General features: G+C 45.5%; 1 protein-coding gene and 1 non-coding gene across 2 annotated transcripts in view; one reads left to right on the top strand and one right to left on the bottom strand.

Annotated features, from left to right (window-relative positions):
• Window positions 1-12976, top strand: part of Slc16a2 (solute carrier family 16 member 2) — a 134146-nt gene that overhangs the window by 82913 nt on the left and 38257 nt on the right. The gene's annotated exons all lie outside the window — the stretch shown is intronic.
• On the bottom strand, window positions 12738-12842 carry LOC123456867. Its single transcript, XR_006634740.1, has one exon. It is a non-coding gene; the product is annotated as a U6 spliceosomal RNA (small nuclear RNA).

Genomic DNA, 12976 nt, shown 5'->3' with positions numbered 1-12976 from the left:
CTAGTGATATCATACCCACCTATTAGCCGCCACTAATTGCTTTTTAATTCCACTACTGCTTTTTAACAATGCCCTGGGGTAAAAATTATTCCACAATCTGATCCAATTAAAGTTGGGCCCATTGCAAGGGCAGGATGTCACCAGTCTTTGAGGATTATGCAGACCCTAAGAGAGTTCTTCATAGTTTTTGAGTGTGAATTATTTCTATTGGTTTTTTTCCCCTCAGAACAAGCCTTGGTTTATTATTTTTAAAAGCTTCATATTTATTTAGCTTTATGACTCTTGCTTGTTCTGTCAACACCTTCACACTGATTTTCTGCTCCTCAATAAGGAAAGCTCACTTGATCCTGTCACAGACACATTTACCACACATGGAACCAATATAGGCCCAGTTGACATGTCTGGTTCTCTGAATTATTCAACACCAAGGGTTGGCTTGTTCCTGATAATTGCTATAGAAAAAAATTTCACCATGCTTTTTGAAAAAAATAAAACAAGTCCCCCTAGCAAGAGCTAAGGACCTCTAGATTCTGTTTTCTCCACATTGGTGCAGGGAATCAAAATCAGGGCCTTGCACATGCTGAGAAAATGCTCTACCACTGAGCTATGTCCATAACCCAGAAGCTCTCTATTCTAAAAAGCTTGGATCCCTTCTGAACAGAACTTCTGCTCTATTACATACAGCTGAAAGCAGGGAAGACAGGCTGCATCTCGAGCAGAGTGATGCACAGAAATGGTAGCTACTGCTTTTTTTTTTGTTTGTTTGTTTTTGAGGTAGGGTCTCACTCTAGTCCAGGCTGACCTGGAACTCACTAGGTATTCTCAGGGTGGCCTCGAGCTCACGGTGGTCCAGTTACCTCTGCCTCCCAAGTGCTAGGATTAAAGGTGTGCGCCACCACGTCTGGCTCTGCTACTGCTTTTTGCAATTTGTCTATCTTAGCATGGGTCCCCACTCTATGAAGGAACTGGGGTAGGGATGATCAGAGATACAATATGAGTGTTTTACCATTCCTGAAGAAGAGAACCCATCCTACTAATAATGGGAACTGAGTGATGAAGGGGCTCCCAAGACCTCACCCCAAGTGGTACAAAGATTCAGCAACATGTAGCTGCTAGAGATGAGAGATTCTAGTAGCCTATCCCTTAGGGGTCAAATTGTTGCCATGTAGCAGGAGCTACAGGACGAAAAAGTTCCATGTTATTAACCATATCCACCCCCAGAATAAAATTTCATAGTAGCAAGCTAGAAGAGAGGAGCAAGTCAGGGCACAAACACCAAGACTATTGAGGTTCTTAATGAAATTCACTAGAGTTTCTTGAATAAAGATTGGTCCATGTACTATAGGCAATTGGGGTAAATTTCAGAGATTTAAACTGGTTGGGTTTTTCTTAATATTTCATTTATTTATTTACTTGAGGGGGGGAATGGGCATGCCAGGAACTCCAGCCACTGAAAACAAACTCCAGATGCATATGCCCCCTTGTGCATCTGGTTTACATAGGTCTTGGAGAATCGAACCCAGATCCTTTGGCTTTGCAGGCAAATGTCTTAAGCCATCTCTCTAACCCTAAACTGGTTGGATTTTAACATGAATTTCACCTGTTACAATTGTTTCCCAAGGGTTTACAGGGTTTCTTACATCCTGATGCTGAAACTGGAAACTGGTAAATTTGGGAAGTTCTGCCACATAATTTTGTTTTTCCCTATCACCTACAGACGCTACCCTGAACTTAAAGGTCCCCACCTAAACAAGACAGCAGGAGAAGCCTAGACCCTGGAGGAGGAATCGGGTCCTGGACACTTTGTAAAAGTATCCATGCTTACAGCTCATCCTTTACGAAAGCTAAAGTGGTATGGGAAGTAGAGTAGCTGAGGTCACTTTCCCATATTCCCCAACCCTATTCTGAACCCTATGACATGACAAGACATGGATGGTAGAAATCATGGAAGAAAGGCAGTTTGGAGTAGATACCTTGGTCCTCATAAGAAGGAGCCACAGAGAGACTGACTTGGGTTCCATAAGACAGTGCTTTCTATGGGTAAGATTCACAAAGGGTTGCCTCCAGAGGAAGAAAAATCATGTCTTCACTGGGCTATTATTATCTAAGCAAAGGGCAAAAAGTAATATCAAGAAGCCTCTGTCATTCACGTGTTTGGATTCCAGGGCTCTTGGGGATAAACTGGCCCTAAAATGCTTATCTTTGCCTTTGGAGGTAAACCTCTGTCAAGTCCTAGCTGACCCAGTCAGAAAAACCCAAATGACTGACAGGCTTTCCTGAGATTTCACAAAGGAACAGCAATACTATTCGTTAATTCTCTAATCAGCACCTCAATAGCCAGCATCATTCTAGGCCTCTATACTGAGTGCTTGGTGCATAGTAACCATCCTTCATCCTCTAGCAAGGCTTTGCGGCAGGGAAAAGATTTCCCAAGACGTCTTCATTCCAATATCTCACCCTCCCCCTTCCAGTGAGCTCAGCAAATTAATTTTAATCCACCAGGCTCTTGTTCCTTAGCAACAGAAGCAACTGCTCCTAGCAACTACGAGCTTCACAAAGATGCTAGAGAGGGGGCTGTCCAGGCTCTGCTCTTGCTCTTGCTCAGCCATAGACTGCGCCATTGCTGGTGCTTCTGTCCTCTACCCAAGTGCTGGGTCTTAAAGGGCTGATTGCTGAAGCAGCCAAATGAACTCACCCACAACCAACCTGGAGCCCCTCTTAACCTCACCCCCTCTCCATGACAGTGGCAGGCAGGTCCTGATGACAGCAGGGTGGCTCTAGCTACAAAGCACCTTCATTGAGGGGGACAGAAGCCACTGCCTATGTTGGTTCCTCCAGTGTGGCCAGGGGGATGGGAAGGGGATCCTGCCACCCTGGGTGAGAGCAATTACTACCCAGTGTGAGGGAACAGGTGCTCTGTAGCCCCAACATCTTCACTGAAGGGGGCCAGGGACCATGCAAGACAAGGCACTCCTAGAGCTCAGGAAACAGATTCCAAGAGTTGCTGAAGGCCATAGACTTTCTGCGACAGCTAGGTCTGAAGCAATGCCACAGCAGAGTTCCACAACATGGTCTGCCTCCCTGAGACAGGTAAGTCACCACACAGCATCTGAGGCTTGTGCCTCCTCCTCCAAGTGAAAGCCAGGGCAGATTTCCCACCCTAAAAGAAGAAGGCCCTGCCTTCCACCTTCAGAGAGGGCCCCAGTACAGGGTGGCCTCCTGTGGAGATTTTCCTCTTGGTTGGTGAGCTATTTCCCTACAACTTTGAAAAATGACTTTTTTTAAAACAAAAACTAAAATAATTTAGAGTTTAGACGGGGCACAGTAGACTTTTCCAGAATTCACACTCTCTAGTAACAGACTATTTAAGGCAAGACTAGCTCCACAACTCCAAGATAACTCTGACCTAAATGTCACCACCAGGCTAACTTATATCAGCCATCAAATCCCCACTCAGTCCCAGAGCTCACAGATCCTCACAGGAGCTATACATTTGAGAGCCCCAAGAACTTCAAGCGCAGGCTGTGGAGCTATTCCCCCAGGAGTAAACCACAGGAAGAGGGCCATGGGATAGTGGCATCCAGAGATCAGAGACCCAGAGGCCAGCCCTGAAGCAAGGACAAGGCTACCTCTGAGCAGCTTTCTTGATTTCTGCCTCCCTTCTCCCAGTGCCTCCCAAGAAAGGGGCTCCGGCCTCTTCCTTCCATTGCCTGGCAACAAAACTTGCCTCCACAGGCTGAGAGGAGCAGCACAGATGCTGCCACAAGGAGGGGGCTGAAATGAGGGGGAGCACTTGCTGCCTCCAGAGAGAAAGCCACCACCTACACACCGACACTGCCACTAGCACACATAGTCACGCGTGACACTCTTCTCGCCTCCACGCCCAACCCCTTCCACAGGGAGCCCAGTAAGCTACACTTATGTAAGCAGCCTGCTAATGCACCTTCTCTAGTCCATGTGTAAACCTGGCTGTTATGGGAGATGGCAGCCTAAACGCAGGAATAATGCCATGAGCCAACATTGCCCAACTCCAGAGATGATTGACTGTTGATCACTAATCGTCCATCCCCAAGAACTTCAGAATGTAGCTCCAAAGGACAAGAACGCTTTTCACTCAGCTATGCTGTCATGATGAAGCCAAAAGTTGTCATCCATAGTATCATCAAATACAGAGTGCCCAAGTGTCTGATGTCTCATCAATGTCAGAAGAGGCTTCTGGTTTTGCACTTCCCACTGACCCACGGGCTCCTCCTGAGGCCCTCAGGAGTCCTGCTTGTGCTACTCAAGGAAATGCTAACTCTCAAATTCCAAGACAAAACTGGGATTCAAAGCAGTGAAATGGAGAGGCAGATGTCACCCAACCACCAAGAGACAGGTGCCAGGTTGCTAACTTGCCCTGACTCCTGTCTGTGCGCCCCAATGCGCACGCAACCATCCACGCCTGCTTTGCTTCAAGGAAGGTTAAGGAAGACTTTAGGAAGGGGGCAGTGAAGCCCCCACCACAGTCACTCCCAGGCCTGTCCAGGTCCTAGCCAGCATATGTCAAATACCAGCAGTGTGATTTCAAGCCTGGCCCACCTCTTTCCCTCCGCTATCTGTCCTAGGGTTCATGTGCGAGCCTCAGTCTCCCTTGATTCCAAAACTTGGTGATGTAAGGACCTTGGCTCTTGGGCATCTGAGACTCCACCATAGTAAGCCCCCAAGAGCCAATGGGGAGATACATGGTCCCTAAATGGGGGCCAACTGCCTGTTAACATAAGTCAGGGGCTTTCTGCAGAGGCAGGTTGGCTGAAATTACAGAGCCATCCTAGTAACGAGGCCCCACACTCCAGGCAAGACTAGCGATCAGACAGACCCAAGTCACTGAAGGTGGTTCCTCTTTCTCAGAAGAGGCCAGGGAGTGTCTAGGGAGTTGCCTAGACTTTGGGATCTTGAGGACCTGGGCTTTGACCTCACCTGTCCTTTCATATGCCATTTACCCTCTGAGGGCCACAGGAAGTCATCACTACTCAAGGTTGCCCATGGTGGAGATGGCCTCTCAGCTTGGAGGTCAGGCTGCTGCTCTGGATAGAGAGGCTTGGTAACTGGGCCTGGTTGCTGCTCTGACAGAATGCAGCTCTGGGATGCTGGATGGGCCATTTCCACTCCCTGGCTGTTTCCTTATCTTTACGGTAAAAGGTTCCTGGGACAGAGGACCTCTAGGGGATCACAGATGTCCAAGTTTCTACACTCTTAGCATGAAAGAGCACCAGGCACTCCCTGGTAAATGAAGCCTGGTTTGAAGCACCTTTCCTGAAGGGTCTTCCTGCCTACTTTCTACTGTCTCTGAGTCTTGTTTCCCCTGGCCACGTCCTGTGTCAAAATTAGATATAGATTTTCCTATAAGTGTCAGTATTGGTGACAGACATCTTCACAAGCACATTTCAAGTGACAATTGGGTAAGAATGTGATCTGCACCCCACGTCTCCACTCCTGATCATGGTTCAGAAGCCTGCAGCCCTCAGGCACCATGTAGATGTAGATGAGTGGTTATGAGGCCGACTGGCCCCTTGCCTCTGAACTAGCTCAGCTCTTCCATTTCCCAGACAAGCAAACAAGAACTTGTCTTAAGGGACACTGAGTTGGAGCAAGGCAGAGCTGGGAACCCCTCAGGAGGATCCTTACTGGGCAGGAAGGGGAAAACAAAGAGGAAAGCCAATGTCCTAAGGAGCAAAGTTAGGGCATATGCCATTTGTACAGGCATGGTGGTCACACTTGGCATCCCAGCACTTGGGAGGTGGAGGTAGGAGGATCAAGGTCTCCCTCAGATCAGCACTGGGATGTAGATGCTGGACGATCAAGGTCTCCCTCAGATATATAGTAAGTTTAAAGCCAATGTTTGCCTCATGAGACCCTCTCTCAAACAATATCCAAAACATCTGTTTATTAAACCACCAGGAATCTCCTGTGAGAAGAAGGAACACACACACATACATACACTCATACACACATAAACATACACATACTGGCAGATGAGATCATATAGTGTATCTAAGGTTAGACTCTAGTGTCCCGACCCGCGGGACCTCGTTATTCGTGGGGGCGAGGAGGACCCCAACCTGAAATAAGATGGGCGAGAGAGAGGAAGAGACTCAAGCAAATGTACACTTGTCAAGAATCCAATTTTATTGAGCCACAGCGGCCTTTTTAAGGGTTAGGGTTAGGGTCTTGGGGGGGGGGGGGCTGGAGGAGGCAGGTGGTGGAAAGTTACAGAATCTTCTTGGCCTTTGGCCTAGGACAGTTTGCAGTTATTCCAAGAATTCACGGTATAGTTCTCACATCTCTGCAGTCACCAGGCAGGATGTTAATTAGTTAGGTGTGGCGGGGTGAGGGGATGGAATCAGTTAGGTATGGCAGGGTGGGGGGATGAGGAAAGGTCGGTAGTTGCTCAGGGCAGAAGTTATCTCAGGACAGAGGTTATCTCAGGGCAAAGGTCTGTTCAGGGCTCATCTCCTCGTCTCCAACATCTCCCCCTCTTCTGTATACAAGGACCAGGATAGGGAGGTTACCGCGACCCCTTAATGATGTCCCAAAGAAGGGCTTGTTTTGGTGGCCGATTATTTTTGTTTAAGAGTAGAAATGGATCCAGAGGAGCAACCTGACAGCAACCTGACATCAGAGAGGCGAGCGTTCCCCAGAGTAGGTTGAGCCTGTTACTCATAGGTCATTGATTTCGATAAAGTCATTTGGATTGACCTTAGAACAAGGGGCACAAACGGGGTCTGAGCCTGTTAGAAGGGCAGTGCTGGACCCTTACCCGTCATTGGATCGGCCTCCTCTCGGTGAGGTCGTCCTGTCTTAGGCGGGTCGAGACTTTGCCACCCGTTCCGTCGCTGACTTACCAGACCACTCACTTTGTGGAAATGTAACGCATTTTGCTCTCAACAAGACCGTCAAAGCCCCATAAGGATCCTGGAGGAAATATGTTTGGTAGCCAATTAGTATGAGGGGTCGCGGAGACCTGAGTTATTATTCGGAGGGGCGGGACCAAAATTTCCACCCCAGGGTGGGTTTTTGCAGGGAGGTAAAGTCTAAGGGTCGAGATGGGGGGTTGTCTTGTTCTTTTGGCAGGTCAGCGGCAGATGTTTCTTCTGTGGCGAGGCGAGGTAGTGGACTTCCACCGGCTTGATTGCAGAATCTACCTGACTCTTAATGAAACTGGTTAGTCGTCTGAAGGCCCAGGGGCCAAAGGAGATAAGCAAAAGGAATCCAACAAAAGGGCCTAAAAGACTGGGAAGCAAAGTAGTTAGCCAGGGAGATGTGGAAAACCAATTTTTATACCAAGATTCTTGTTGTTCTCGAGTCCTTTTTCTATCCTCTAGATTTCTTTTAACTTTATCAAGGCTATTTTGTATTAGCCCAGTCTTATCTAAGTAAAACAACATTCTTCTTTGAGGGCTACACAGAGTCCCCCTTCCTTTAAGAACACCAAATCTAGCCCTCTCTGGTTTTGAAGTACAACCTCAGAGAGCGAGGCCAAAGAATCTTTGAGATCTTGTATCCCCTCATGTATGAGGTTAAGATCTCTGTCCACTAAGGCACTGAGTTGTGAAAAATGCTGTTGGGAGGTTACCAGCGAGGCAATACCTGTCCCGGCCCCTGCAGCACTAAGTCCCAGGAGCACTGTCAGGGTGAGGGCAGTTAAAGGCTCTCTTTTTGGTTTAATGGCAATGCCTTGATCTATAGTAGTTGTAAAACTTTCAGAATCATGAACAAAAAATAGTGGCAAAACTATAACTACAACACAATAGTCCTTAGTCTGTAAAAAGTCCTTGTTGACAATAAAGGGAGTCAGCCCCGTGGAACAAGCAAGATAGGAGTTACTAGGGGCTTTAGTATATATAAAGGAGTCATTGATAATAGCAGTTTGGTTGCATACTGGTTCAAGAGTCAGAGGAGGGAGCATATCAGGGCCTAATAGACACAGTCCGAGGCCGGAAATGGATGCAAGAGTAATACCCCCCTCTGGGGCAGAGTGCCAGAATTATCCCTCTGCACTGTTAGTAGACACAGGAGATGTAAGGATGGCAATTCCCTCATAAAAGGGAGGTCCTAGAACTTTTAATCTGTATGGCATTTCAATCAAGCTCTATAATTTTATTTGAGGAACTTTAAATAAACTTATTTTAAGTAAACTTTATCTATGACAACAGGAACGTATGGTATAGACAGTCTATTTCCCTTTTATTTGTCCCTCTCATGAGAAGACACTCTAACTGCTTTAGGGGGCTGGGTCGAAGACATCAGATCATTTACTACTTCCTGCTGAACGGGACACGAAGTGGAGACTTGTTGCAGTTAGAGAATCTCTCCTAGAGAGGGGAACTATTTTAATGTACCCCAGAGTGTAGGAAGATAATCTTGAAAGATAACTTTGGAAAGAAAGAATAAAAGTAAGGAGTTACTGAGAAGTGAACACACAGCAAACTGGTCTTTTTGTAGGTCAAGGGAATCCAGGTAGACAGGCTTGGATCATCGCAGGATCATCTGAGGATGAGCTGGCTGAGATTTTCTTTCAGAACTGTTCATTAAATGGCACAGTAGTATTTAACATGGCTTGTAAAACAGATGAGATGCTAGCAGAGTTATCAGAAACATATACATAACATTTAATCTTAATAATAAAGAGCTATTTTTTATCTTTGGTTATACATTTTTCTCTGAGTGTTTAAGACCTTGCAGATAGCCAAAAGTTAATTAAGGATTAATTTTGGAGGTCATTAATGGCTCTCCAAACAGACTTTAGGGACACAGGAGTAGCCCCATAGCTTACTGGTGTCTTTTGCCTGTTAGGATGAGTCAGGGCCATGCTGGCCAAGTAGTTTTCCTTCTTTGGGAAGTCAGGAGGACTGATTGCTTCTCAATTGTGACTCTCCTGTTTTACATTGTACACCACTTTTGTTTGGGTCTCCATATCCTCCCTGCTCAGGAAGACAGGTGACTTACCAGGGGGCCAGTGTAGAAGTGTCCCATCATCTCTAGTGGCCTCATGACATGGGAGCACAGGCGAAAATATTGACACTTTTTACTCCGATGATTCCAATTGGCTTTGGCTTCTACATAGGTGATTAACACACTTAGAAAGGAAGTTACATCAGCTTGGATGTACATACATATGGAGCACATTTAATTACTGAAATAGACTTAACTAAAGAATGGCACAGGGCTTCTAAAATCATTTTGTCCTATCTTTAAAATTTTTGTTGTACTGTGGTAGCATAAGCCATATATCTGAGGTATAGAAAGTAGGCACATCTCCCATTTTAAATATCTAACATTTATAAGTATAGGCAGAACCTGTTATCAGTCTTGAAAACAGTACCAGTTGATTTACAAACTTAACTTATTTAACCTAGAAAACAAGTAAGACAGTATAAGGTCTTAGCACCTGTGTGAAAACATCTTTGATTAGTTCAGATACCTGTGTGGGTACAAATTACCCAGAGAACATTGGAAACAGAACCATGGAGTTTGATTTTTTTTTTTTTTTTTTTTTTGGCTCATCTCCTCGTCTCCAACACTCTAGCTTGGCCCCACAACCTGAAACAATCCCTGAGTTCCTGGAAGCATGATATGGTTTCTTCCAATGGCAGCGAAATTCCTGAGACCTGCACAGCACAAGAATCCAGTGGTGCATCCTCTCAGAGCTTGCAGGCTGGCTACGGAGCCTATTCCATTTGAGTTTGTCTTCCAGGCTAAAGAAAGGCCAGAGCTAGCATGAACTCAGACAGGCAGACAAGCTCATGTCAAGATTCTGTGACAGCCGGGCATAATGGCACATACTTTAACAAAAAATAAGGAAAAAAGTTCTATTCTTTTTAAATTTATTTGAGACAGAGGTAGATAGAGAGCAAATGGGTGCGCCAGGGCCTTCAGACGCTGCACTTTTAATCCAAGCACTGCGAAGGCTGAGTTAAGAGGCTCACTGTAAACTTGAGGCCAGCCTGAGACTACATAGTGAATTCTATGTCGGCCTTGGCTAGAGTGAGATCCTGCCTCCAATGAAAAGAAAAGAAAAGAAAAGAAAAGAAAAGAAAAGGAAAGGAAAGGAAAGGAAAGGAAAGGAAAGGAAAGGAAAGGAAAGGAAAGGAAAGGAAAGGAAAGGAAAGGAAAGGAAAGGAAAGGAAAGGAAAGGAAAGGAAAGAAAAGGAAAGAAAGAAAGAAAAGGAAAAAAGAAATAAAAAAGAAAGAAAGGAAAGATTCTGGGACAGCCCTGTGCTGCTGACACTGTCCTGACTGTGGCAGTTTCTGAAGGAAGTCAGTTCTGCTTGGCCAGGAAAGGTAGCTTTGGGGAACAGTTGGTCTCCCCTCTTAAGGTGAGGATGTGGACCACCTACAGGGATGATCATGTCAGCACGAACTGGGAAGCTCCTGGGGTTTGGGCACAAGCCACGGCTCCCCTTCTTTACACCATGTCTTTTCCAAGCAGTCATCACTGTGAGGACTTTGGCAACTTAAGTTGCATGTTTCTTCTCTCCTTGCCTCTCCTTCCCTCCCTTCCCCTCCCCTCCCCACTTCTTCCTTCCTCTCCTCTTATCCACTTTTTCTTTGCAATATTGAGGACTGATTGTGTGAACTAGGCAAGTGTTCCACCACTGAGCCACGCTCCTGGCCCCAGATGTTGCCTAAATCCTTTCTCTTACTGACTTTAGTGATGTGAAGTATGTGCTTAGAGGCCTGAAAATATAGTACAAGGTTAGTCGTTCTGGGAAAAGGTGGGGAAAAAAGCTATGTTTTCTCCCCCAGCTCATGCAGAGTCCTAGAATGTTTCCTTCCTCAAACCCGTCTAAGCACTGTGATTTGGCTTCCTTTGACCGAGACAATGAACACAATCAAACACGGGCAAATTTGTCCAACCCTTCATCTTCTCTCCCTGTGTCATGGAGCCTGTCTGTGGATTTAGTATTCACTGAGCTCCGTGACACACAGAGATGTTCACAAAGTTGCTTATGTGCATCCTTCAAGGGCAATCTAAGGAAACGCCTTCTTTTACCTGCCAGGTCAGCACCATTATGGTCGGTGCCGTTATTCAGTTCCCAGGCTTCATCTTTTGCAGGCTGGTTTATAAATACTAAATTGTTGGGGTATGTTTGTTTTCTTAGAAGATCAGTGGATGGATCCTTGAGTCTCAAGCATGATTACTGCCCTCTCCCCATCTATCCAAATGCCATCAATTTGCTGTTGAGCTCTTCCTTACCCCATGGAAAATGCATCTCTTTTCTGTTGCGTGACTAGCTGCATATGAATGAGAAACAATACAAGTGAGCACTTAGGCTCATCTTTCTCAGTGCTGAAAGCTAAGGACTAGAGAACATCAGTATATATCCTTTTATCAGGACTTGGAAGTTGGCAACCCTCATTTTACTCATTCTTGATGATTCTCAATGCAACAATTATAAACTTTCATTTATTCATTTTTAGAGTACTGGGGATTGCACTTGGTGCCTCCTTCAAGCTAGGACAAATAGTCTCTTGAGCTATATTATCATCCCCTTCTCTAATATTTTTTTTTTTATTTTGAGTCAAGGTATTGCTAAATTGCACAGGCTCGACTTGAACTTATGTTCGTCCTGCCTTGGATTCCAGTGCAGCTGGGAGTACAAGCCTGTACCACCTGCCCTACCTCGACTTCAGTAATTTTATTCTCAACTTACCCTTTGCATTCTATTTACTTTTTTTTTTTTTTTTTTGGTTTTTCAAGGTAGGGTCTCACTCTAGCCCAGGCTAGCGATCCTGCCACCTCTGCCTCCTGAGTGCGGGGATTAAAGGTGTGTGCCACCATGCCCAGCTCTATTTACTATTTTTCACAGATGGATAGAATTAATTGTAGAGAAGTAAGGCCATTTGCACCAAATTCCACAGCCACCTCAGGTTTCCTTAATCTTAAGTAGCCTTTAAAAATAGAATAACTGGAAGTGTCAGTTTATGACTATTGTCCTATTCTAATTATTAAACTTGAATTTTCTTTTAAAAAATTGCAAGGTTTAGATAATAAATTATGTGTTTCTTTTCTTACTATATCTTCACATGCATTACAATAAGTCTGTAACATGACTATTTCCCCTATTTTTCACAGTAAGGAAGTAAGTTTGAAGGCATTTAGTTACCTGAAAGCATGCAGAAACTTAGTGGCAAAACTAGCCTTCAGAGTTACTTTGTTAGCACTTCAATGGAGACCTCAACTGACACATTGTTGTTGAGCATCTCCACACCCAACTGCCACTAGACAGAGCAGGCAGAACAGTTTGCTTGGCCTCTATGTGTCTTGTTTGGGATGCCATTTCCCTAAGGTTGGAAGGCAATGCAGAGAGCAAGCAGCCTAAGGTGAAAGAGCATAGGGATGCTGTTCCCAGGCCTAGTGGCAAAGAGCCATTTTCTGGTGTCTATGTGTGTGTGAAAGAGAGAATGTGGGCATGCATATGCCACAGCACACATGTTGAGGTCAAAGGTCAACTTTTGAGTGTTGGTCCTTGCCTTCCACATTGTCTGAGGCAGGGTCTGTTGTTCAAAGCTGCATTCTCCAGGCTAGCTGGCCCTCAGGCTCCTGGAAAATTCCTGTGTTCGCCTATCTTGTTGCAGAAAGGTTGAGATGACAGACACCCATTATGGCTTCCAGCTTTATGTTTGTGCTAGGGATTTGAACTCAGGTCATCACACTTGTACAAGTGCTTTATCTACTAAGACATCTTCCCATCCCCCCAAATATGGAACTCTTCATGAATTTGCATGTCATCCTCATACAGAGGCCATGCTAACCTTCTCTGTATTATTCCAGGTTTAGTATATGCATTGCTGAAGTAAGCACAGTAAAGAACCTTTCTAGCTGGGCATGGTGACACATGCCTTCAATCCCAGCACTCAGGAGGCAGATGTAGGAGGATTGTGAGAGTTTGAGGCCACCCTGAGACTACATAGTGAATTCCAAGTCAGCCTGGGC

The sequence above is a fragment of the Jaculus jaculus genome, chromosome X (assembly GCF_020740685.1).
Source record: "Jaculus jaculus isolate mJacJac1 chromosome X, mJacJac1.mat.Y.cur, whole genome shotgun sequence".
NCBI classification, from domain to species: Eukaryota; Metazoa; Chordata; class Mammalia; order Rodentia; family Dipodidae; genus Jaculus; species Jaculus jaculus.
This window is presented reverse-complemented; position numbering and strand designations above follow the sequence as displayed.